At 46.4% G+C, this 26,751-nt stretch overlaps 1 long non-coding RNA gene across 2 annotated transcripts; it reads left to right on the forward strand.

Moving 5' to 3' along the window:
• The first annotated feature begins 27 nt into the window (after positions 1-27).
• LOC149865494 (uncharacterized) lies at positions 28-26,216 on the forward strand. Of its 2 annotated transcripts, XR_016441708.1 has the most exons (4): positions 109-785; positions 3,691-3,765; positions 8,036-8,107; positions 10,485-26,216. It is a non-coding gene; the product is annotated as an uncharacterized LOC149865494 (long non-coding RNA). The 2 variants fall into 2 exon arrangements; XR_016441707.1 differs by lacking the exons at positions 8,036-8,107; positions 10,485-26,216 and adding an exon at positions 4,331-7,988 and having other exon boundaries at positions 28-785.
• Positions 26,217-26,751: the final 535 nt, after the last annotated feature.

A 26,751-nucleotide genomic window follows, 5' to 3' on the forward strand; every position in this document is an offset into this window, starting at 1 on the left:
GGCGGGGAGCTGGGGGGACCGCCCCCTCCCCGCCATGGGGGCGGAGCCGTGGCCCGCGCCTCGCGTCGTCACGCGGCCGTTGGGGATCCCTCGCTCCCTCAGGCACGAGATCCCCTTTTCTGCTTTCTGTTCCCTGCCCTGTGTATCTTGCCTGGCCCTCAGCTCTGCTTTCTGCTCCCTGCCCTGTGCGCTCTACCCCATGCCCTGCTCTGCTTTCTGCCCCCTTTCTCTGTGCATCCTGTCCCATCTGCTGCTCGGCTTTCTGCTCCCTTCCCTGTGCACCCTGCCCCATCTGCTGCTCTGCTTTCTGCTTGCTACTGCTTCTTTTCCCTGTGCCCCCTGGCTGACCCACAGCTCTGCTTTCTGCTCCCTTCTTTGTGCACTCTGCCCCATCCGTTGCTCTGCTTTCTGCTCCCTTCCCTATGCCCCCTCCCCATTTGCTGCTCTGCTTTCTGTGCATCCCCTGCTTTGCTTTCTGCTCTGTCCACAGTGCACCCTGCCCAATCTGCTGCTCTGCTTTCTGCTCTGCTTTCTGCTTCCCTAGCCTGTGTGTCCTGTCCAGCCCACGGCTCTGCTTTCTGCTCCCCACCCAATCCACTGCTCTGCTTTCTGCTCCCTGCCCAGTCTGCTGCTCTGCTTCCCTACCTTGTGCATCCTATTTAACCCACAACTCTGCTTTCTGCTTCCTTTCCCTGTGCGCCCTGTCCGATCTGCTGCTCTTAGCGTGGCTGACCCTCCAGGATTGTCCAGGAATGAGAGCGCAATCTCTTGGAGGCTGCTGAAAGGTAAATGATGGGGAGTGCTCATTAAAATAAATATATGAAATGTTGAATCCGATTTATACAGTAGTCTAATGGGTTTTTTAAAGGTAACAGGAACATGCGTTTGCGTTCCTGACGTAAAGCCTACGCACCGTAATGTGTAACTGATCTACACGAGCTCACGGGCACGTTGGCATTGTGTTGCGGGCACGCTAAGCGTTCCAGAAACCTCCCGGAATAGATTCGAACAGAGTTGGCAATCCTAGCTTCTCTGCTTGCTGCCTGCTCTGCTTTCTGATCCCTGCTCTATCTGCCCCTGTGCTGCCTGCTCCCTCCATGCGCAGGCTTCCCTTGCCACCTGCGGGACCTGTGCCGCAGTTTGGCCACCCTGGCCTGGCGCGTGCAGGCTGTATTGTAGACTCGTGACTGTCAGCCTCTTGCCGTAGGCGGCAGGTGTGCTTCAACCCTTAGACCTAGCAAGAATGGCTTTAAGAGGTCTTTACCTCCATCACAAACAGTACTTGATATGGTTAGCTTTGGGAGAGGTTTTGTGACCAGCATTACTTCTCCCTCTCTACATCAGTCCGTGTGTTTTTTGCATAGATTGTGAAGGACCAGAGTCAGTTTTGTGTGTTTACATTAAAGTTTGCTTTCCTGTGTGACTTTTGTGTGGGTGAGTCTACTGTGCTTTGGGGCTTGCAGAAACACTGCAGGGGTATGTTTAAGCCCAAACATGAAAAGTAGAAGCAGTTCTTTTTTAATCTCTAGTTGGGCATCTAATAGTATGGTTAGTCATGTACGCTTTGGGGCAAAGTGTCTCTTGAACGCACTAAAACTCTTGTATGGATGAGCCAGGGGGTAGTTTTAACACCTTTTGGGTGGTAGCGTTCAAGTAAAGGAATGAGCACAGAACTGATCTCGACCAGCTAACAAGATGAAAGCTTGTCTGTCTACACCAGGATACTATTACATGGGTAATGTGGGTCCTGGACCAGTTGGAGCAATGTCTCGGACCGGCCAGGACAGGCACGCATCTCGGGCCCAGTGCATGGGACTGGTCCAGCCATGCGTAGATCAACTCAGACCCAGGGCAGCACCAAGGGCTGGACGACGGAGCTCTGCAAGCCAAATCCAGCCCATAGGCCGTACTGGTGATGCACCTAGCCTAAAAGATGGTTTAGGCAATCCTGCAAACTTTACCAGGCTGGTCCAGACCAGGAGGAATGCAGGCTTTTAAAAAGAATTTGCTAATATAGAGTGCCAGTCAAAAAACCTGCTATTCCTGTCCTGTGGGAAATTCTGAGAATTTGGCACTTTGTTTTATCATAAACGGCTGAAAAGTAAAACCTCTGAATTCTTCATTAAATGAAAGTCTGGATATATTATTTCTACAGTTATCAAACTTTTATTTCAATACTACGAAGTTTTAATTCAATAAGATCAAATGATTTTACTTTTTCGTCTGGATTTTTATATTAAATAATAATGAGAAGCAATAAGTTAATGCTGAAATTAACTTGGTCAAAAGTCAGCATCTTGTGTGGGGGGGGGAAAACGTGCTGTTAGATAATTTTTTTTTATTTGTTTACGTGGCTTAACTAAAATTATTTATTTATACTGTAGGCAAGGCAAACTGTATTTTAACATGCAGTAGGTTGCCATTTTGTAGCCTAAACTTTTCCACCAGCTCAGATAATGTGTGCTAAACTACAGTTTGTCCGGCTGAAAATATTCTTACACGATACTTTATGCCAGTGCAGACAAGCCCACTGAGTTTTTAATAGAACGACTTGGTTCAACAGCGCCTGTGGGATTGGATTGTTAAGGCGCAATGGGAGCTTTTGCCCAAGGAGGCTGTGTCTGCACAAGCATGAATGTTTGTTTTTCCAGGGACAAAAAGCAGTGGCACATCTTGTGTTGCTACTAGTTGTCCGCGGGAAACACCTGTGCCACGCGCCCTCTGGCACCCAACAGGTTACCCCAGGTGGGGTAGGGGATGTTGGGGCCAGCAACCGTGCTGGCCCCAGCAGCCTTCCCTGGGGGCCTTGGGCTCCTGCTGCTTGGAGTCTGGCCAGCCGGGCTTCTGTTTTGGGCAGCACACACTGCCCCTGTTTGCACTGCCCTGCTTTTTTTTTTTTTTTTTGCATGGGTTTTTTTAACCCCAGGATCTTCTAAGGTGAAAAAACCCACCCCACAATGCTACCTTGCAGCGTGGGGAACACCTGAATTGCGATGTGTGGCGCTGGGCAGACAGGTCTGTGGTGCCATATACCGCATGGCCATGCTCATCTGGACATGGCTGTAGAGGATTGGGTTTTTAATTTAATTTCAAATGGAAAAGTTGATCTCTGTGGGGATGGGTCTGGCGTACAAGCCTAGGTAGAAGAAAATGCTGTTGTAGATTTTTTTTTAAAGAAGTGTTTGTTTATTAACAAAATCTCAAACGTTTCATTGATTACTTGCTGTTTTCTTGGTTTTTATAGAGTATCTGGCTACCTGGGCAGGGTGATACCTTGGAAACTAACTGGTTCAGAGAGGCACGAGCTCTTGTATAGCCAACAACCTACTTTGTCAGATGCTATGAATGTACGATCTGAAGCCTCCCATCCTGAGGCTGAGAGCCTACAACTTTCTGCCAGAAAACATGTTAAACGTGTGACTATTTAACCAGGCAATTTAAATCATTCTAACAGTAACACATCCTCTTCCTCATTTATTCTGCTTCTTGACTCTGTGTCAGCTGAAAACCAGAGCAAAAAAATTATAAACATAATCAAGATTATTGATAATTCACGTTACTGGGGCAATAAACAGCTCTTGGTCCTGCTACCAATGTCCCAATTGACTGGATCTCTGTAGTAACAGCTGACTGTTTGAGATCAGTCAGTGAGCCAGTTTTTAATCTGGTAATCTGCCTTGTTATTTACAGTGCAAGTCTCTGAGTCTGCATAATTTCTAAATAAGACAACATTTGAAGAAGAATTAAACCACAGCAAAACAAAAGGTAAGTTCTAAAAGATATTACCCACGCAGGCCTTTAATGAGCTTCATTCAACCTCTGTGCACTAACATAATGTGTTCAGTCTTTCCGGCTTCGTTTTCCTTAGTATCCTTATACACATAAGCCATACACGTGCAGAAATCCATTTAGGGACCTGTGTTAAGGTTTTTACTAAAATCAATTTGACATGTTGGAACCTGAAATAATAAAAAGGGTTTAGGTTTGAGAGCCTCTTCTGTTTGTTCTTACTTCTCAAACGCTTGTAAAAATGTATGTGAAAGAATATATATGTATTAACTAAGAAAACCCATTCACTTTGCTTAAAACTTGTCTTGTAACAAGCTGTCTTCACAAAATGGGATATTTTCTTGTTATGGATAGCATAGGGCCCAATTTGGTAACTCTTGAATAGATTAGAAAGGCAGCTAGCATATTGTAATGTGCAACTAAGTACCTAATTAAGTAATTGCTTGTTAATTCAAAGAGTGGCTTTTGTGTAACTGTCTTGGAAAAAGTCTTTTCTAAAAGTAAGTAGAAAACGAAGGAATTAAATTGTTTTTCTTTTCAGTTTATAATTACTCTTTGTGAGTGAATGCACTGCGGCTGGGCCTGATCCTGCTAGCTGTGTCACATAAATTGGCTGGAACTGAGGGTGCTCAGTGTCTCCTAGGATCAGCTGCCATGAGAAAGGAAGGCACTAAAAATACTGAGCACACTCTGTAGCTTTGCAAACTCCCCTGTCAGATACTTTATGCTTGACCTGCCAGACTTTGGTGTTTCAGCCTTAACTTTCTCTTGAGCAGACATTACCAATTTGAATGAACGTGCTCATGACATACTGGGGGATGTCAAACGTGTCCTGTGGGGTTCCCAGACGGTTCAGGAATTTGGAGCCCTGTCGGGAGATGCATGTTGGTGATTGGAGCTGAACAACAGCTGCATTAACCAGAGCTGCGATATCTAGCTTGCAAGGAGCGTTATGCACTGAATCCAGCTTTCAAGGAGGGATGAGTTTGACACTTCTGATATAGACCGTGAGGGACCAAGATGGACAATGTCAGTCACTTCTGACCCATAATTATATCTCCAAGCATGCTTACTGAAGAGGAAGAAGGGTATGATTTGAGCTTACCTAGGAGGTCTATTGTAAACGTTGGCCCAGTGCTATTTTTGTATTTGATGTTACAGGATAGGTACATGTTTTAGTAGATACTTTTAATGACGTCTGAAAAAAAGCTTCATCAGTGTTCTCAGGTATCCAGGTTGTAGCCATATTGGTTTAGAGGAAAAGGCAACCAGGACTCGCAGTAGAGATGATATCTTTTTTATTAGACCAATTAAAGAATTTTTTTGGTCTAATAAAAGATACCTCTACTATGCATCCTGATTTTTCATTAGCGTTGTGGGAGGTAACCAATGCACTACACTCGCTCTCAGACTTTTTGCTGTTGACAATATTGCTGAGCCCTACATTTGAAAATCATGAGTCTGGTCCCAAAGAAAACAACCCCTGATTTTTATTTTATTATTATTTTTTTTTTTAACCAACTAGTACATTTGGATACTTTGCCCTCTGGTTTCTGAGCTTTTAGGGGGCAAGTGCATCACATTTTCAGTTTTTCTTTAAAGCCACGTGCCCAAGTGGGGAAAGAGCAGTTTTCTTGGTTATGTTTGAATCATGAAAGTCGAGATGTTCAGGCAGTATGTTTCCAGCAGGTAATGCTTTAAAAGAAAGTGCCGCATACTGTAAGACAGTCAGATGGTAAAAGTTGGCAGTGCTGCACACCTTGCTTTTCTGAAAAGTTCACCAGTTTCCCATGTCCTTGTGGCTTTGTTTGGCCAAGTGCAGTATTAATGCAGTGTTAAACACCAAGGTTGCAATGGTCTTTACCTTGCTATGCTTTGCTGGGACAGAGGAGCCGATTTCTAGGCACGAAGCTTTACTAGATACGGGACTATTGATCCAGGATGAAACTGGGAAGTGAACAATAGGTCTGCCCGGGGGTCTTCCAGGGGAGGTCAGGCTGAGAGAAGGGAACCAAAGGGAGGGAAGACAAGCTGGGATCCCATGGTGGAGGCAGGGTAGAGGGGTTAGAAGTAACAGGTGTTTGGGTAAACAAGCTGAATGGGAAACTCCTCTCTTAAACTGCTATTGCTCCAATCTCTATCTCTCCCTTGAGCCAGCTGGTCACTACCATCTCCCACAGGTGACAGCAGGGGTGCACTGAGAACAGAGAGGATTGGCTCCTTGGGCTGGCATTGCATTGGCACTTGGTAGTTGGAAGGAGTTAACTGTTACTGTATGGGAATCCCTGCTGGGCATAACACCTCCCATTTGATATGGGACATGGAAGAAGTTAACACAGAGAAACAAGCCAGGAGGTTCCAGGAAGCCAAACCTTGGGTAGAGATTCCTCAGCCTGCCCCACAAGGTGCATCAGCCACTAGCACATCCTAGGCATGCCAGTCCTAGCTTTCTGAGAGGCTTAGCCTTTCGTGTCTGCTGGGCATAGAGGAAGAAACAGGAACTGGAGCATGCAGAGAAATTGAATCTGCATTGGTATGTGTGTTTTCTTATGGTCAAGAATGTAAATAATCCATAACACAAGATTTTCAGGTCCGTCCAGCTGTACTTTAGGCCTCATAGCTGGGCAAAGCCTGTAATGAACTATTCCAGTGGTGAGCAAGTTTGGTATGTGGTGTTGCTGTGCTGCCAGCCAGAGAAAAAGAGGAGGAATCCCTGGGAGTAGTGCAAAGGTTGCTGTTCCTGCCCTTTGCCAAGATCTATGAGTTTAGGGTAGTAATCCTCAACCAGGCACGGATCCTTTGAATGGTGCTACAAGGTGTGGGATGTATATGCACAGGGTCAAGATGGTTTGTGACTGGCTGCTCCCCCATTCCCACTGCCTGGCCCCTCTGCAAGGAGATAAGCACTGTGGTATATAAATGAGTGTTTGAAATGGGGTGCTGTTCAATTCACAACAGTTAGGGAAGAGTGGCTTGAGTTTAAGAAGGTAGAGAACTGCTGGCTTAGGGATTTGGGACTTTGCAAACTCCCTTCCCAATGGAAAATTTCAGGAAATTAGAAGGAACTTCTATATTGGAAAAAAAATGTGTTAGAAGTATGCACCACACAAGAATGCATTTAAACAACATAGAGATTGAAGGATTAAATACTTGGAAGGCAGGACATGCCACCCTAAGATTGCATAAGATTTTTTTTTAAAGATTTCTTTCTCTAGGATTTTGGAGCCGTCTGGCCTGCAAAAATCTAACTGTAGCGTGTGTAAATTCTGTGATCCGGAATTATTTGGTTACAAGCCATATAATGCTCTTTTCTATGCAGTCTAATTAAGTGTGGAAAAAATGCTGTCTCCTGCAACGCTACATGACTACTTGACTGCATTAAAGAAGGGTTGCCTTCTGCACGCTTTCCCAAGCATGCAGGAGCCCTTCTGAACTTTGCGCGATGTCTGCAGAGAGGGAGTTTCTTAGGTTTCTCCTTAATGATTCTGAGCATTTGTTTTTCAGCAATTCATAATTCCTTTTGCCAAGTATATTACCTTATGTAGACCCAAGTTGCATTTAAGCAGTGTTTTCTGGTTAATTTAGGTCTCAAATTTAAGTTATATAACTTCTATGTTTATAAAACCTAGTGTTTCCATTGGGTTTCTTAAATGTCAGTGGAAACTATTTTTTTAATAAAACATCTAAACAGGCCCATGCATTGCTTGGAACTAATATGCTACAGCATCCTGCAAACATCTAACTGAAAATACAGCCAGTTAGAACCAGGACTGTAAACAAAAGAGACAGCAATCATTCACATTTCTAAATCTAAGCTGAGAATGAAAATAATGGAAAATGCTATTAAACCCCAATTCTGCAAAATTTAAGTCCACCATCTTCAATGGGCCATTCTTGTCTTTATAGTTATGCCTGTACTTAAGATTGTTTGGGGTTGGCTCCTGACATATTAAAAAAAAAAAAAAAAATCGCATCTCATTGTTAAGTGTGATTAGTGTGGAGTTTTTTTAAACATATGAATTTGAACCTGAATGTGCCTGTCTAACCTGTCATGCAGCACAAACTCAGCATGGAGTTTCTCACAATCTTCTCCAGTTTTCACTCTGTAAAATAAGTTTGTGTTATTGTCACCTTTCACCACCTCACTTTCTACTTCCTCTTGCACGTCATTAATATACCCTGCTAAATAGCCCTGATCCACACACTGGTCTCTCACATGCCTCAATATTTACTTCTCTTTGCTCAGAGGAACAGATGTGTGTTACGACTCTTCTGTCACTTGCCCAGGACTTTGCCACTTACCCTACACTTGAGTGAAGTAAGTTGCTTTTCTTAATGGTCTCTCCTCTGCGGGAATTTATCAAAAGCCTTTTGAAAGTGTAAGGAAATGTTATCTGACAGGTCACTTTTAACTGCTTGTGAACTGCTCGTGTGAACTTCTCCCCTAGTGTATCGTAAAAATGTAAAGAGGTGCAATTTTCCAACATGTTTCTTTTGCAGGCAAGTGTATGTATCAAAGTGGTATGCGCCTCTCTCCTCTTGATTCCCTCAACCCCTGGATAGGAAGACAACATTTAGATCTTGCAGCTGTTCTAATTTTGCAGTCAGGTTTACTTCCCTGCCATATCTGTCTGCTTCCATTCCACATCCATACCTCGTTCCCCGAGATGCTGCTTTAGCACCTGTTACTGTGTTATCCCCATTTTAGAGATGGGGGAAGTGAGGCAAAGATTACATGACTTGCCCACAGTGGAGAAAAGGGCCCTCATTTTCAAGTCCCAGGCAGATACTTTGACTATTGCACCATCTTTCCTCTCTCCCCCCCACCCCCCAAATACATGGTTTTCACTTCTTGGTTACCTGCTGCTGCTGCTGCTGTTTCTGTAACTCTCAGTCCTTTTTTTTTTTTTTTACAGGAGGCCTGTCACCTGAGTTTTTCATTGTCTAAGGTCCAGTGAACAGGGCACTGGACTAGGATTTAATAGACTTGGGTTCTTTCCCTGACCTCTCATACAATGCTGGGCAAGTCTTTTCTTGCCCCTCATTTGAAACCACAAGTCTAGGGCATGACTACACACCTATGAAACTTAATCCAAGTAACAGCAGTCTGTGTTTATTCACTAGTCTTGCTGCATATACTGTATTTTAGTTTCTGGTCCCACACTTCGGTAATTTTTTGGCTTTGATGTATTTATTCTCTCCCCTCCTCCAGTTATCATGACAGTTGTAAATGGTGTGGTCACTTCATGCTCTGATCCTATCAGATTTCACAAGCAGGGGCAGATCAGGAGGTGGTGTGGTGCCACATTTGCCAGCCTTCCTCCTCCTTGCCCTGGTTCCCCCAAGTGTTCCCTGCCAGCCTCAGAGAAGGCACAGGGAGGGGGATCCCATTTGTGGCTGCCACTGTGGGCAGCCAAACCCAACTCTCTAGCCAGTCAAGTGGGGCAGCCGTGGCAGTGGGTGAGTGTCCCCTTCCAGCTCCTAGAGGTATAAGTTGGGGGCGGGGGGAGGGAAGGGAAGGAGGGAGAGTCTTACCTAATTCATGCTGCTCCTGCAACATGTTTGGTCTGTCCAGGCTCGGGGGGGGCGCAATCTGAGAGGGGGGGTCTTACAGCCTGCAGTGATGGTCACCCTTTTTAAAAATCCTGGATCTGCCTATGACACAAGGCAGATTTGGGCCAGTATATGAACAAGAACATGCCCTGGAAAACCCAGTAGGACCCAGCTCAGTGAATGCAGTAGGAACTACATTTCCCCAGAACTCCCCAGGATGGTGTTGTGAGGTTTGACAGTCCATCCTGTGCACAAGACAGGAAACGGGTTCTTGGAGTATTCTAACATGTGCCAGTGTTTAGTGTCCCGCTAAAATTCTGAGTTCAGCAACTGTGGGCAAGCGCTTTGTCACCACGTACATGTGACAAACATTTCCTTTCTGTGGCTTAATAGTGTCACGCAATGCAGGTCCGTAAAGTTTGGGGGTTTCAGATGAGTTGGCAACATTGCAAACTAAGCCACATCCCCATGTAGTTTAGTTTGCAATGTTGCTACTTGTAACATTGCAGCCTTTAATCTGACAGCTTACTCCCTGGCCATGGGAGAGGTCACTGGGCGTGCTGAGAAGGCGGCAAGGACCGTGCACAGGGTGCTGGAAGCCCAGGCGGACTTGGGGAAGCTCGGGCCCAGTGAGCTTCTAGCACCCTATATACCGTTCCTACTGCCTACTCTGGCTACTAGCACACCCAGCTGCCCTTCTGCTGCCTCTCCGTGTTGCCTCAGGGGTAAGCCAACCTGTTCCCAGCTGGTCCGAGGTGGCGGGCATAGTGCACAAAGTGCTAGAAGCCCTAGCAGGCTTGCGGAAGAGTTGAATCTGGCTGGGTGCTGCCTCCAAGCTGGGGCACAAAGCACCCAGCTGCTGGCAACCCACCCAGGGGGCACTGCCCCCACAGAGGGAAGGACCAGGGCACCCCAACAGCTCGGGGGCTGTTTGGCCCATTGGTAGCTCGCACCCACCCTCGGCCACAGGCAGGCTTTGTCGGAAAACCCCCCACAAAGCATTGGGCCCCTCGCTATAACAGTGACAGAAGCCCCTGAATTAAAATGGTGGGTTTCAGTTAAAAACTATTTACAAAGCTTCTGTTAGCCAGGAGGCTGGTTTAAGCCTAATTGAAAGTATATAACCACTGCCTTTGTTTCAGGTTAAAATGTGCGAGACAACCAATCTCCTTTACGGAACAAGTAGTTGAAATAATAGGAGCTACTGCCCAAAACATGCTGTACAGAGCTGGTAGGAGACAGTACCAGGCTGCTGCAGGTATCGTTTATGACCCTGAGATGAAGTGAAGGGCTTGTCTATGCTGGGAAGTTATGTGGTGAATCAAGCAAGGCTATAAATTTATACTCCCCTAGCTACTCAGTATTGCCTTTCTAGGGTCATGTCTATGCGAGACATTTACTGCACGACAGACTAATTAGTTGCACAGTAAATGCACATCTACCTGTGCACCCCTATTGGTTGAATCACGTGGAGTAAATTAGGAGGCAGGAGTAAATTAAATTAACTCTGCAGTGGGATAGTACTTGTACTCCGCAGCAGCACATGTATAGACACTGCTGCAACTGCTTCAGTGCTGGGGCTGCCTGCTGGCTAGCCCTATATTAAAGCACCCTCATGCCTCAGCCAGCCCCTTTGCAGCACACAGAGCTGAATTGGAGCAGCCCTGGGCTGGCAGGTTGACCCCTTGGGCTCCCTGCCAGCCACGGCTGCTCCAGTACAACTCAGCGTGCATCATTGCCAGACACACGTGCAAACAGTGTGCCTGGGAACAATAAACTCTGGAGCAATAAGCTCAAAGGCTAGGGACAGACATTCAAAAAGCCTGAGCCTGAATTGATTCAATCTTTGCAGGTTAGTCTAACCTGGCTAAGCTAAATCAGTTGGTAACCACACAGACATCCCAGACATGCAGGCACATGCCTGCAGTGGCTCAGGCTAGAAGCTGGGGGGGGGCGCTAGAGCAGCTCTCCCTTCCCTTTCACAGGGCTGAGCTAAGGGAGGTATGGCCCGGCCCTTGTAGGATTAGGGAGGGGTTCCCCGCCTCCTTGATAACAGCATTTATCATCTCTGTTATCAGCATTTATTACCCATCAAAAAACAAAACAGCCTCTCTCCTTAGTTTAAGCTCTTCTTAAACAAAGAAGGAAGGGAAGGACATTACCAGCTGAGCTGTTGATTTTGGCTCCAAAAAGCCCTAAATCGACACTACTGTCTGCCACAGCATGGACCATAACCAGCATGTGGTATGCAGACACCTCAGAATTAGCTAGCAGAAGGCAGAGGGGATGGGGGATCCCTGTTTACCAGGGAGTGGAGAGGGGAGGTGAAGAGCAGGAGGAAGCCAGGCAGACCTGCTGTGCCTGCAAGTCTTCTGGAGCTGCAGCCAGGGAGCAGAGAGCCCTGCGGTGGAGCAGAGAGCATGCTGGGATGCTGGAGGAGTCTGGTTTAGCTTAAACCAGCAAGGGGTCTGGGACAGACATTAAACTGGTTTGGCCCAAATTAGTTACGTCCGATACTACATTCAACCAGGCTTATCTCAAACCGTTTTCAAACTGGTTTATGTGCACTGAACATCTTGCAAGTGGATTAATCTTCCCCACACTTGCCAATTCCTCATGGGGAATTAATGCCAGGTAGCAAATGTACTATGAATGCATACCCTCAATGACCTCACAGTAATTCCCCTATGTAGATGATCCATGAGAGAATGAACGTGCTACTGGGTTTAGTGTTAACTGGAAAAGGGCTTGGAATTGTGGGCCAAGGGTCCTTAGCATTTTGATTCCTGCTGTGTTAGGGAAACTGGACTTTTGTGTATAGTCTCTGTAAATGATACGATTACATCAATTAAATGCTGGCCTCCCTCCTCAGTTTCTCATTTTCACAGAAGCAATCTGCAAGGCCTCAAGTTTTGGCCAATGACTCGGATCAAAAGAGGTAATGGTGGTTGTGGTTTTTTTGTTGTGTGTTTTTTAGAGAATAGTGAATCTTGTCAAAAGCAGCGTATTAATTTCAAATATAAATGAAAGCTGTTGCTTTAAAAGCAATTTAAGCAAGCATTTGTAGAATTTCTGATATTTCACTATTCTAGTTTCCAGACTTTCAGTCACAATGTTTTAGTTATATTGCTTGACATAATCTTATTTTCTTTTATAGGCTCCAGTTCATCCAAACCTTTCAGTATGTGCTTAAAATTTAAGTTCTAAGTAGATCAGTAAATCCAGCACCACGTTATTTGTTTGGTAGGACCAGATTTTGTTCCCTTCCTGAAGTGAGGGTAATCCTACCCCCTGTCATTTTAATTGGTTTGGTGTCTGCCTCTGTAACCTGCTTCCTAGTTCCTTACATAAAATCATAGAATAGAATCATAGAAAATTAGGTTTGGAAGGGACCTCAGGCGGTCATCTAGTTCAACCCTTATCTGTGAGACTATTCTTCTGTTTATATTTCCTTATCCGTCCAGTGTTTTTCATCTTCCATAATTTCACCTTGGAACTTTCTCTTTTAACTTTACAAGCGACTCAGGAGGATTTCTTCCGTGCTGACTGTTAAACATTGTTTCTCTGATACTGGCTTTATCTTCCAGGCATTAATATACCAGGAGCTTAGGTTCCAGGCTAAAATACTTTGACCAGGTGTACACTAGGAGCATGTTAGTGGTATTTGCTATGCAAGATACTCTGCCAGCAAAACTCCCCTAGGTGTGGCTGCATCTTATACTAGCAAAGCTATACTAGTGCTGTATAGGGGTTTTTTTCCCCCTCCCAGTTCCCATCTCATCCCCCAACTAAATTAAGCTATATCAGGAATGGGGTCATTCTGATAGTAACACTGCATCCACACTAGTATCTCTGGCAGATACAGCTGTGTTGGTCACAAATCATACCTCATTACTCCCCTGATCAATGTAGCTCTATGCCACTATAAAATTTTGTAGAGTACTCCCTGTATTATTTCCCAAATAGCCTTGATTGTAACTTTGCAAACAGAAGCATTAGGAGTGAGAAGGGAAATCTGATCTGTAGCACTTTTAGTATGCTGCTCTGCTGAGAAAAAAATTTTTTTTTTTCTTTTTTTCAATTCATGGAGCCCATGCAGCATATATTTTTTTTCTGGATCAATACTCTGGATCTGGAGCCTGTGAATAATGCAGAAGCCTCAACTTTTGCAAGTGTTACTGCACTATTGTCCCCTTTTGTTTCAAGCAGGGCATGGAATCAGTCCAAGCAGACCTGTAGCTACCTGATACGAGTCTTGAGCTCCCTTGGGATGAACCTTAAACACTGACTTCCTGAATTACCATCTCAAGTGGTGGGTGCAATAGAACTGAGCGAGCTATTATATTCCAGCGGCTGGCATTCGCTGAAACATCTGCCTTGCCTGCATTGGGCTTCTTTATGTAATTGTGCACAGCTTCCAGCAAGTCATTTGAGAATATAAATTGAGTTTCTGCAAGTTGGAACCACCTGCTTCAGATGATTTTTTGGCAAGTTCTCTTACTTACCCTCCGTCCAAGATTGTTCTTATTTTTGCAGCTGCCAAACCCACACAGTAGCTGCAGATTGCAGTTATTGTCACATTTAAGTTTAACTACACACATAGGATGAAAATTTGTCCATGTTGAACTATGTACTATTTTATTCCTCTCTGCTTTCCATCAGGGCTTAAGTGATGCGGATACCATGTGCTGTCCCCGTGCAGAGAGGATGCTTGCCTGTGCATCTTCCTTATCAGAACACAGGCCAGGCAAGCAGGAGACTGGTTGTCTTTCCACTTTGGCCATAGACTAGCTGTGGGACTTGGGCAAGTTACTCAAAGCCACTTTGAATATGTGAGCTTTGCTTTTTAGGTGCTTCCTTTCTTGGGTGCTCAACTTGAGAACACATAAAGGTTCGTGACATTCAGTCATGCTATCTGAAATAAGTGGGAGCTTGGTTGTGAACAAAGGTTGTAGGTCATCAGCATCTCTATAAAAACCATTGGGTAGATTAATTATGCGGTTGAGGAAACAGGCCCACTCACCCACTGCATATTTCATCCTTGGAAATGAAGCAGTAGGGGACACTCGGGGGTCCTTTATTCCAAACTTTGGTTTCTGGGCTGCTAAAGAGTAGCAGTGTGGGACATCCCCAAGATGCCCTCCCTGACTTATTTCTGGCTTAAATGGGTACAGAGTGGAAATGGGTGGGGATAATTTCCTCAGCAGCAAGACTGAGCATTAATATCTGCTGCTAGCAGGCACAGGTACATTTATTTTTTTTCTATTTCAGGATTAAGGCTCAGAGTCTCAAAGGTGTTTATGTGCCTAAATAAGAGCTAAATAAATGTTTTTGAGAATCTGGGATTAAGGTCTTATCCAGCTGCTGTAGTAAACTTTAGGAATGCCAAAATTCCCATTACATCTAACTGTCAGGCTATCTTCTTTGGAGATGAGCAAGCTTTGGGAACTCTCCAAAAGTCACTAGGGTGTACCTGGTTTGCATAAAATGGAGGAGGTTCAAACACACAGTTGCTTAATAGGGACAGGCATCCCACAGAGATGATAGATCCCACTATGCAATAGTCCATCAGGCTGCTGTGATCCAGATGGAGATGTGGGGACTTGTTTGTCTCTGAAACATAACCCTGGACAACAAGGCCATTCTGAATTGCACTGTAGATCTCTAGTTTCTCTTAAGTATGCAGGCTGCAGCATAGCCACCTCTGACTGGCTCAAATTCACTTTAGTGGCAACCAGAGAATATTCCTATCATATAGTAGTTCCACCAAACCCATGCTACATTGATCACTGGTCTGAGAATAATACCCAGTGGAGGAGTGCAAATATGAGTGGCCAGCACCAACATATCAAACATCCCTTTTGGCAATTGCCCCTGCTATGAGCCACTTTTTTAAGAGTAGTCTTTCTTCAGTTACAGCCAGAGGGATTCAGGGGGACAACATGCAGAAATGGTATTACACTGCCTGGTTTGTGGCTATAGCATAGAGAGCATACTTCAGTCTTCAAGGCCATCTACACCCTTCTACAGCACTTAAGCAACCAGTCACCCATGCCTGAAATATAAAAAGTCTTGCAAGTACAGACGGACATAATAACTGAAACGTTTCCAAGTGAAATACACTTGGAAATGTTTCATAAAGGAAATGTTTTAGCCAGGGGGCACATATACGCCCCTGTGCTGTTCCCAGCTGGAATGTTTCAAAATACTGCAGCCTTCTCTAGCATCAGCCAGTGGCCATAGAGCACGCTGCAGCAACCTGCAGGGACAGAAGGTAGAGGGGAGATCAGAGAGGACAAGTAAGCGGAGGGGGGGTGGGGGCAGGAACCCCACCCCCCCAGGCTTAAAACAAGGACTCTGATACTTGAGCTTCTATCTCCTCTAACTTGTCTCTCCCTCTCAGCTGAGCAGAGAAGAAAGGGTATGGGGCTGGAGGGACCAGCTCCAGTGGTAGTGGGGCTCTAGGAGTCAGCAGGGGTGGTTGGAGGGGTAAGCCTAGCTCCATGTCTGGAAGGGGTCCCAGCAGAAAGTGTAGGGGTCACATTGGGGACCTGGTGTGGGACTCAGCAGCTGGACAGCAGACTATTCTCCCCAGTCTCCCTCCACCCTCCATTCACCCACAACAAAAGTGAAACACCCCCAAAGAGTATTTGCTGTAAAGAGGTGCCATTTTGGAGCATTTCAGCCCCTTTTAGAACATTCCAAAGGGGTTGCACATTTTGTGTGGCTGCCATTTGAATCGTTTCAGAGGTTTTTGAAACACCTTAATTGTTATGTCTGTCCACACACTGCATCTCTAAACCATCCACATTCTTCCATTGCTGGAGTCTATTACTGTTTCCTCCTCTGTTTCCGATCTGTTTATATCTGGAACCCCTTTCACTTCCCACTTCAGAGTCCATTGTCTTATGATGAATTGTAGGCTTGTTTTTGTCCAGGGTGGGACTCCACTTTCCTTTGGAGAACTAGACTATGCACAAGCCTGGTCCTGTTCAGCAACTCTTTGATCTTATTGCTGGAAGTGATGGATGAGGCACAATTTCCTGATCCTGGTTGGGTCGGTAGAGAAAAAACCATCATCTCTTGATTTGAGAGCTGGGAGGGCTGATCAAGAATCACAGAGAGATTATAGCTGTGGGAAGCCACAGTGCCAGGAGGAGATAGCTACTTCCCAGAATACAGCTGTGTGCTGGGCGCATGCAGATCATATGCTAGGGATGTACAAGGAAAGAACTGGCAGCTTTCGAAAATGGCTTCAGCCTCCCTTCTGCTAAGGGAGCAACATTGCTTAAGTGGGTAGGAAGGGGAGGGCAACCCGGTCAGCACATCTCAGCAGTCCCACTGGCTTGGCACTGATGGGTTCCCAATGCTTCATTGGGTGGAGTATTTCCTACAGTGCTGGGGACTCAGCATGCAGAAATCTTCATCATTGTGGTTGGTTTGGAGCATGCTGTTCTCCTATGTGCATTTGGCCCAGGTTACAGATCTGCATGTTTTGAGCAAGGCAGGGCATAGACGCTGCATACTTTGTGGCTCTGGAGATGTTTTTTTTCCATGAAGGTTTCTTAGCAGTTGCACTCACAGCAAGGAGTGATTCTACCATTTGTTCCCAAGTCAAATTACAGTATCATGCAAAGTGGAAGAAATGTGGTGAATGGTATGGTGGGGGGGAAGCTATACATGTGACAAGAGCTCAAAATACTAATGAAAACAATATAATAGCAGGCTTGCCCTTTTCCTGACTTCCTCCTCTCATTTGCTATTTGATAGCTGTTTACACGTTCAAGAAGCAAGGAGTTAGAAAAGCAGCAGAGAAAAACCAAGTGATACCTTTACAAGTGATGCTTCTCTTGGGAACCAGGGGCTGAGAATGGAGGTGTGGAAACCACCCCAGGAAGGAGCTGGAATATTCTGTTGAAGGGCTGGCTTGTTCTGTATCTCTGGGGACTGGCTGCTTCTTTACATCCTAGTCTTCATGGATATTTAATTTGCTTAAGAGTAATGCAGCCTGAATATGTACCTTGCATTAGCATGAGTTTCTGAAGTAACACAGCTTTTTTTTTTTTCTGCAAAGCCCAAGCACTGCAGGGGTTGTAAGGGCTTTGACATGGCTTCTCACTTTTGTTCTTGCACATTTATGCATGGGATGTCAAAAGCAAATCCTGGTGTTGTGGATGCAAACTCCTCTGAGTAAAGGAGTGAGGTGTGACTCAGCGTAGCATCCATGCTGTAATACAGAGCCCCTATCCATGAGGACCCTCTGTGGCAGCATTTAGGGAGCAAGGGGCAGCATTCAGGGTAGATCCTGTGGTTACCCAAAGTTGGTGTGTGAGGTTATCCTAGTGTGTAGTAACTTGGAGGGGGATTTGGCAGATACCGTATACCCTGAGCTGAGGTCTCCTTCTTTCCAACTTCCAAGCAGCCCAGCTACTCAGCCTGGAAAATTTGGCCCCAAACAGCTTTTCATCCTGAAAGTCAAGTTGCTACCTGCCACTGTCACTCCTACACATTCAGATCTTTATAGCATGGCTTTCTGGAGAAGCTGCTTCCTCCCCTCTCTCCTCCAAGCGCATCAACATAATTAATATGCTGTTTAAACAAATTAAACAACTCTAAGGAAATTCTCTAGCCAAAATCCTTCTCTACTCTGTAGAGAGTATGGCTAAGTACATACAATCAAAAAAGCCAGAGACTGAATCAATTCAGTCTTCACAGGTTAATCTTAGCTGCATAGATTGAACCGATAAGCAAGTGAACAGACATTCATTTTTGATTCCAGAAATGCAGCCAAATGCCTGCAGCAGCCCAAGCCAGAAGCCTGGGGTGGGGGGCACTACAGCATACTTCCCTGCTCGGCTGGAGCAGACAGCTGGACCAAGGCTAGCCCACCCACCCTGCAAGGTAGGGTTTGTGGGGAAGGTGCAAAGCATCCTGGAGGGCATCTGGGGCAGAAGTTCAATAAACAGATTTAACCTAAATAAGTTAAGTGCGATACTATATCCATCCAGGTTTATCTTAAACCGGTTTCAGCCAGTTTGAAAGTGGTTTATGTACTTTGAACTTCTGTTGTGTTACAGATTTGAATCAGTTTCCAATCACTTATACCTGTTTATGTGCAATTTCTGTCCCTAGCCTTAAAACAGCATGAAAGTCCAATGGGCTTCATAGATTTCATAGACATTAGGGCTGGAAGGGACCTCGGAAGATCGTTGGGTCCAGCCCCCTGCCTCAGGGGCAGGAAGTCAGCTGGGGTCATAGGATCCCAGCAAGATAAACATCCACATTTCTCTTAAAGGTATTCAAAGTAGGTGCCTGAACTACCTCTGATGGCAGGCTGTTCCAGACCTTGGGGGCTCAGATAGTAAAGAAATTCTTCCTTATGTCCAGCCTGAAACAGTCTTGGAGGAGTTTATGACCGCTTGACCTCGTCATCCCTTGGGGCGCTCTGGTGAACAAACATTCCCCCGATACTGGTGGTCACCCCTGATAAACTTATAGGTGGCCATCAGATCACCCCTGAGCCTGTGCTTTTCCAGGCTAAAGAGCCCCATGGCTCTCAGCCTGTCATCGTAAGGTCTGTTTTCCTGACCTCTGATCATGCGTGTGGCTCTCCTCTGGACTCTCTCAAGCTTCTCCACATCCTTTTTGAATTACGGAGCCTAAAACTGGACGCAGTACTCCAGCTGCGGCCTCACTAAGGCCAAGTACAAGGGGAGAACAACGTCCCGGGATTTGTTTGAGAAGCATCTATGGATGCAAGCCAGCATTTTGCTCGCTTTACCAGCAGCAGCATCACATTGAAGGCTCATGTTCATAAGGTTCACAAGGTTCAGGTTCTGAGGAAAGCAAGGATGTTGCCAAGAATGATCCTACCCTATGCCTGATTTTCTCCTTGCTGACATGGCTGTGAGCGCTAGAGTAAGGCTAAAGCCAGAAGAATCAGGGTGCAACTGGCATCAACATCCGGTTCTCTCTTTAACCAACTTTATATAGTCCAGTTTGTGGGGCCCAATCTTGTTTCCCTTAATATCCAGACAAGTAAAAGAATGTATATGGCCCCCATTACCACAGCATCAAAGCACCTAATAGTCATTTAACACATTTATCCTCGAATACCGCTTTAAGCCAGGATTGTGTTGTTATCCCTGATACAGATGGGGACCCCAGACAGAGAGATGCACTCTATGCACAACTTTTATACAGTTATGTCATTTAGGAGCATGAGGGGTTATATATCTATAATGATACAAGTGCTGGTGTAGATGCAGTTATACTGGTATACTTATGCCTGGAAAAATTAATTCTCATACTGCATGGTATGATTAAAACCACATGACTTCTGTGTCTAGACAAATCTTGCATGATATGCCAAAAGTCATGCTAGAAGTGTATGGCAAAGGAGAGAACTGACCCCAGGTCTGTCCCAGCCTTAGGCTCACCCTCTACTGCGTTTCTTCAGCTATGGATCTGGGCCAAGGAAACTGCTCCAGGGGTAAGGCAAGTAGCATTTGATTATTTGGATTTGATCACGCACTACACAGAGTCACCCTGCAATATCCAGGGTGTTTTCAGTTTCCCTTTAAAGTCTAAATTTCCAGGGTTTCATAGCCATGTGAGCTGAATATTATTAGAAGCAATGATAATATTTTAGAGGCTGTTCCCTTGCATATGCGGTGGTATTACAATGAGTTACAAGCCGAGGCAGGCAGAGTTCAGGAGAGAAAATTGCTAATAAGTTCAGTCATTTCAGATATTGGAGGTAGCGTTGGGTCTAAAACTTGTGTCGTGTAAGCAAGAATCACCTCACCCACCCACACTTGCTAAATATTTAGTCATTTTTAACGAGTTAAACAAAGCCCTTTGATTGGATTTATGCTAATAACTCTCCTGTAGGCATTTCTAATTCATTTACATTTCATTTTAAAATTGCCTGTGTACATTTCTGATGTGCACTAGCACCATTAGCAGATAAAAAGGAACAAGTAACAGGTCACAGACGCCACAAGATGGCAATAGTTGAAGAGCAATTTGTTTCGGGAAGAAGCTGTCTGGCTTCTCTAGTAAACCTGTGCTGTATTTAGAAGGGCACCACACCAGAAAGGTCTGTTTGTGCATTAACCTTAGCACTTACGTGGCATTTTCATTCGGCAAGCTCAAAGTAATTTCTAGAAGGGGTTTTCATTCCTATTTTGCAGAGGAAGAAAAGAAGGAGAGAAAAGACAAGTCACTCACCCAAGGTCGCTAGCAGAGCTAGAAACAGAATCCAGGTCTCTCAGTTCCTGGTCTTCTGTTTCATCCAACATACCCTGCTGCCAAGTCTATGCAACCATGGGTAACTTTGGGAGGAAAATAAACGCTATAGAGCATGTATGCAACAGGATCACTGTTGCTTCCCTCAGGGGAGTTCTTCAGTGGGAGAATTACAGGTCCTATTCTGGTCATAAAAAACTCAACACGCTTTCCCTGCAAAATAGCTAGCTCAGAGCTCACTAGTACTCCTGGGCTCAGGCTAAAAGGACTCATTTGGTTTGGCTGGAAAGTGTGCCACTGAGCAGAGCTCCACTTTTCAGGACCCTAACGCCTGCCAAGTGAACAGACATTCACTTTTGATTGTGGAAACGCAGCCACATGTCTGCAGTGGCCCAGGCCAGAAGCCGGGTGGAGAGACTAGAGCATGCCTCCCTGCTTGGCTAGAGCAGACCGGTTGGGCCAAAGTTAGCCTGCCCACCCCACAAGGTGGGGCTTGCAGGGGAGGTGCAAAACATCCTGGGATTGGGGGACAGTGCCTGGCCTGGGCTGGGTGTGGGGAGCTAGGAGCAATCCAGGTGCACAGCTCCCGTGGCCCCAGCCTGAGCTGTAGCCAGCCCTGCCCCTGTGGCCCAACCCAGACCGGCCCCTCTGCACCTGCCCTCAGCAGTGTCTGTGGGCCAGCCTGGCTCAGCCCTGCAGTCCCGGGCAAGGTGGGCAGACTGCAGGGCCATACCAGCTGGCTCTGGCCACACACCCCACCGTGCAAGTGGCCAGTGGGGTAGAAAGCCGGTTAGACCAGGCTGGGGTCCCTGTGCCCGACGGGAGACAGACAGGGGAGTTTAATCCCCGTCTGTGCCCCCACCTTCTTCTGAGGCTGCTGCCCAGCCGGCTCTGTCTATGCCCCCTGCTGCGTGAGCAGCCAACAGGACAGAAAGCTGGGCCAAGCCCAGCTGGGGTCCCTGTGCTGGTGAAACAGAGGGAAAATAGGAGAGTTTAATCCTCCTCCCTGCCTCCTTCACCGGAGGCGCTGCCTGGGCTGATGTCTGACTATGTTGACCCCCACACTGCCCCAGGGACAAGCCTGGCAAGAGCTGCTTCCCCCTTCCCCCTCTAGGCACACTCTGGCTGGGGTCCCTGCAGGCCAGGTGGGGGTTTAAACCCCTCCCCAATCATACTTAGTGGCCTGCCGGGGCCTGGCCACCCCCTGCCTGCCCCCGGTCAGCTTCCCTCCAGCCTTGAGGCTGCTGCTGAAGGGAAGGGAGGGCTCAATCTAGCACCCCCTGGCTTCTGGCCTGAGCCACCACAGGCATGTGGCTGCATTTCCAGAATCAAAAGTGAATGTCTGTTCACATGCAAATAAGTTCAATCTACGCAGGTTAGACTAACCTGCAAAGATCGAATTGATTCAGGCTCGGGCTTTTTGAATATCTGTACATAGCCATACCAGTTTATGTGTACTTTCTGTCACTAGGCCAGACATCTGAATTCATGTGTGGCCAGGGAACCCAACACCTTGTTACATCTATATTCCAGAATTTTCTTAGCCCTCCTAAAAACTCAGTTGCATATAGCCATCATCCTACCAATAGCAGTGGCCAATCTGTGATGCTTAACATGGCAGCAAAAAAAAAAAAAAAGGAAATCCAGATACCAAGTTTGGGGGATGCCTTCACAGCCCCCTAGGTGACTAAACAAAGCCCCCTGGCACAGGATGAATTAAGTATGACATAAATGTGGTGCAATAAATAAAGCCCCTTGATCAGGATTGTGTTAATAATGTAGTTGGGAGCTTAGTATCCAGGCCATTTAAAGAGCCACATACCTCAGCTCTTACTTGCTCAGTTGTTCATGAATATATGTTTTACTGCAATAAGTCCTGTTCCAAACAGGGCCGTGTCTCAGCCCAGCAGAGGAGCTCACTGGCACGGTGCGGCGCCTGCTACAAAGCACAGATAGGGCCGAGGTATTTATTCCATAGCAAATGGAGGAGTTCCCAGAACTCCTTCTCCTCGGTTGAAGCAAATGACTTTGCTCATAAACAAAAGGTTCAGAGTGATTATATATTTATCTCCTCAATTCGAGTAATGCAGTTCTTCCCTCACTAGAGTCCTTGAGTCTCTACTCTGAGACTCTAGTGCTTTGTTATCTGACTGGAACAACTGGTAACGTAGTGGCTTGACTAGGAACTGCGAGAGGCTAGAGACAGGATTTTCAACCAGGAGCACAAGCAAAAGTTACTGGAAAGTCAGGAAGAGTGCTCCCCAACTAGCAATGATCCTCTGCAGGCCTCAGCCTCTCGCACAGTAGGTCAGGCTAAATCTCAGGGAAGACCCCTTTCAGTGGGGCCAAGGCTTCTTTGGAAGGCCAAGGTAGTCCAGGAAAGGGGGAATGCTGAGAAAAGAGAGGAAGAAATGAGGGCAAACCATATGACGTATGCTCAGCCTCCCCTTGCTGCAGCCTTGCAACATGCTTCTACTGCCGTGAGCAGCTCATGCAGATTTACTGCTTTCCTACTCATGCCACCGTGTTTAACATCGCCACTGCATCTGCAATTGCAACTGACCAGCACCGGGTCAGTTGTAAATGGCACCAGTTCGTGCATGTGTGCTCACACACCACAACCTTCTGCCAAGCTGGAGGCAACAGGAGAGGAATCAAGAAAGAAGTCATGGAGGGATAAAGACTTAATGATGGGCTTAAGAAGCAAAGGGGGAAAGAGAAAAAAAGAGATGCAATGGCCAGTCCTCATTCTTTGGCCACTGGTTTGTCCTGGAGCTCCAAGGAGTCCAGGCAGGGACCAGCAGCCAGTGGGTCATGTTGTTGCTGTTACAGGTGGCCTGGAGGAGTCCGCTTTTGAGCTGGGGCTGGGCAGTGTGCTAACCACTAGATGAGACTGCTTCCCCAAGGGGCTTTTGAAATGTTAAATGAAAGATCTCCAGCAATCGATCACGCTCAATAAAGGGTAGATGAGGAGCGGTGCTCCAGCTCATTGCTGTAATAGATATTAAATGCAAAATCTATGTTAATGCACTGAGGTTTGGCACAGTTTATGCTCATAAGGTTGTGCAGTCAGGAAGGTGATGCCCTTAGAGACAGAGAAGTCAGGAAATTAAACAGTTCTCTTGGTGAGATTAACTTACCCAAATTGTACATCTGCATACAGTCATGTGCTTACTAATTAGACTGATCCTGTATATCTTTATGCAGAGATGCATGTATCCTTTGGGTGGGATGGAGCTCTTCTGAGCATCTTGAAGTCTGGTGCTTCCTTGAAGAACAGCTGTTCAGATGGTGTCCTGTACTGTGGGCCAGGGATGACCACATTAAGACTATTACAAGTGAAAGTAAAGGCAGATTCTCCGCTGAGGTAAAGTGAACTCTGTGGAGCTACACTGATAAGCAACAGCTGAGGATCTGTGTCAGCTTTTTAAACTGTGACCCTTGCAAACTGCACCTTACCCAGCAAATGCAGCACCAAGCCATAGCTGCCGCCCGAGCCTTGTAGAAATGCTCTAAAAGCAGCAGGTGATGCAGAAGCCATTACATCTCTGGGTTCCAGGGGCTTGTTGCCCTCAATGCAAAAAATACTGCACCTCATTTCTAGTCCAAATCTTCTAGCTACAGCTTCCAGCTATTGGTCTCACTGGGTGTGTCTATATGGTGCAAGACAGTGTTAGGCCAGAACTTGATCTACGTATGCTAGTTTTGCAAACAGAAGGCATACAGATGCATCAGTACAGTACTGCATATTAGGTGACTACTTAGATTAGGGGCAACACCTTGCTGATATGTCTATACTGCTTCCAGTTCTGAAACTAATGCATGTTGGCATGGCTTAGGTATTTCTGCATGGCACCGTCTTGCACTGTGTGGACTGTATACCAGCTAGATGCTTTACAGTGAATCTGGGGTATCTGCACAGCACTGCATTTTGCCATGAAGTCATACCCATTACCTCTTTTTTTCTAGACTGAGGAGCTGCCTATAGAGCTCTCTTTCCCAAGATGATATTTATAGACCCTAATCAAATCACCTCTTCTTTTGGATAAGATAAATCAGTTGAGCTTCATAGATCTTTGCCCTGTCTCTCTCAAACAGCCAAGTTGTACAAGGAAAGGGGGAGAGAACCAGAAATGTTTAGTTTGGAGAGAGGGGACAATAACAGCAGCTTTCAGGCTGCCATGAAGAGGGAGAACAACTAACCATTTTCCCTTGCTACAGAGGGCAAGACACGAGGCAATGGGTTTAAATTGCAGCAAAGCAGATTTGGATGAAGTCTCAGGGAAAACATCCTTACTGTAACATCAGTAGGTCAGTGGAATAAGCTGCCAGGTAAACTGTGGCATCTACTTCCTTAGAGGTTTTCAAGAGGCTGAATGAGCATCTGGAACGCGGGCAACCTGCCCTTGGAGTGAGCGCTGGGAGCTGAGGTCAGGAACTAGGTAGGAGTCAAATTAAGGTGAGGAAATGGGAAAATGGCCTGAAGAGTCATAGGTCAGCATCAGGGCCAGGAATCCCAAGTCTAGGGCAGGACACGAGGGCCAGGACTGGGAAGGGGGGCAAGGTAAATGCAGAAACCATGGCAGAAGCTGGGGACTGGGAGCACAAGAATTAGGACTGGAGCTGGGAGGTAGGGGAATGCAGGAAACAGGGCAGGAGTGGGAGGCAAATTCACAACTGGTTAGAGAGCAGGGCAGAGCTGCCAGCTCCGCTGGCACTGAGTAGCTGACGTCCTCCGGGAGGATGGCCCTTATACCCTGAGGTTTGGCATCTTGGAGGCAATCAGGTGGTCAGGCACAACTGGTCCCAAACAGGTGGCTTGGTGTAAGCCATGGGTAGGCAATGTTTTTGTCCAGAGTGCTGAAAAAATTGCAATGTCTATCTTGTAAGGTGCCGGCACGTGAGAAAAACAAAACCAGGGTGAGGGGTATATGGCAGGGTGCACTGCATATTAATATAGTTAATAATCATAAATGCTGGGGTTTTTTTTACCATAAATACCAGGTTTTCTAAAAATTCTAAACCTGGTGACAATAAATAAAACTTCATATACTTTGTTGTTGTGTATTTTTTTTTGTTAATTATGTTGTGATGAAAAAGAGAAAAAAGAAAGACAAAAAGAGGAGAAAGAGAGAGAGAAAGAGAAAAAAGGAGAGAAGAGGGAGAGAACCAGACATACATGTACACATGGACAGAGAACCAGACACACGTGCACATGCGCAGAACCACCCACGCACAGAGAACCAGACACACACACAAACACACCCAGAACAAACACATGCACGTACACACTCCCAGAACCAGACACGTGTGCCTGCATGCACACACAGACACACACAGAACCAGACACGTGCATGCAGACAGAACCACAGAACACCAGACACACAGATGCACATGTACACACACAGATACAGACACAACCGTAGACACGCACACAGAACCAGACACAAACATGTGTGTGAGTGACCGCATGGCTAGGCTGCTGGACCACAGGACAGAGTCCGATCTGATGATGCCCCGGGCCTGCTGCAGCTCCTGTGCTTCCTGGTCCGTCCCTCAGCTAGCTGCAGGGGCAGCACCGGGGTAGCTGCTGGCTGCCTGGGGCCTGGGCTGCTTGCAGCAGGGCTTGCAGCCTCTCAGTTGCCTTTGGAACCAGCCTGGCCTCCATGGCTGACAGCAGCTACCCAGAGCCGAGGCCAGCAGTGGCGTGCCTAGCAAAATGGCCTCACCTGCCATGCTCTGACATGTGCTGGGGGTTGCCGACACCTGATGTAGGCCGTTAACGCTAATGATCATCATCAGCAACAAGGGTTCTGCAGTCCAAGCTATGGCTGAAGTTACACAGGGGCAGCCCCAGCTGTTTTCGGGTCACAGCTCCTGCGAAGCCAGGGCTCACGTGAATATTCCCACTGCCTGAGTAGAATAAAAAAGTGTTTTAACTGCATCAAACCTGGAACAACTGGGCCTGTTTTGTTTCACTTACCACGAGTGTGATGCTTGTGCTTCTGTTGCCAAGCCAGGCCAGACAGGAAGAACATCCACGACTTAGGGTAGCTCAGAACATTATGGAGCAAGCATGGAGAACTGCAAAGCGAATGTGCCTGGAATGGGAGCAATGACAAATGCTATGGTAACTGCAAGGTAAGAGGCTGATAAAGG

This window comes from Crocodylus siamensis, chromosome 4 (genome assembly GCF_052110815.1).
Source record: "Crocodylus siamensis isolate JL-2025a chromosome 4, ASM5211081v1, whole genome shotgun sequence".
Classification (NCBI taxonomy): domain Eukaryota; kingdom Metazoa; phylum Chordata; order Crocodylia; family Crocodylidae; genus Crocodylus; species Crocodylus siamensis.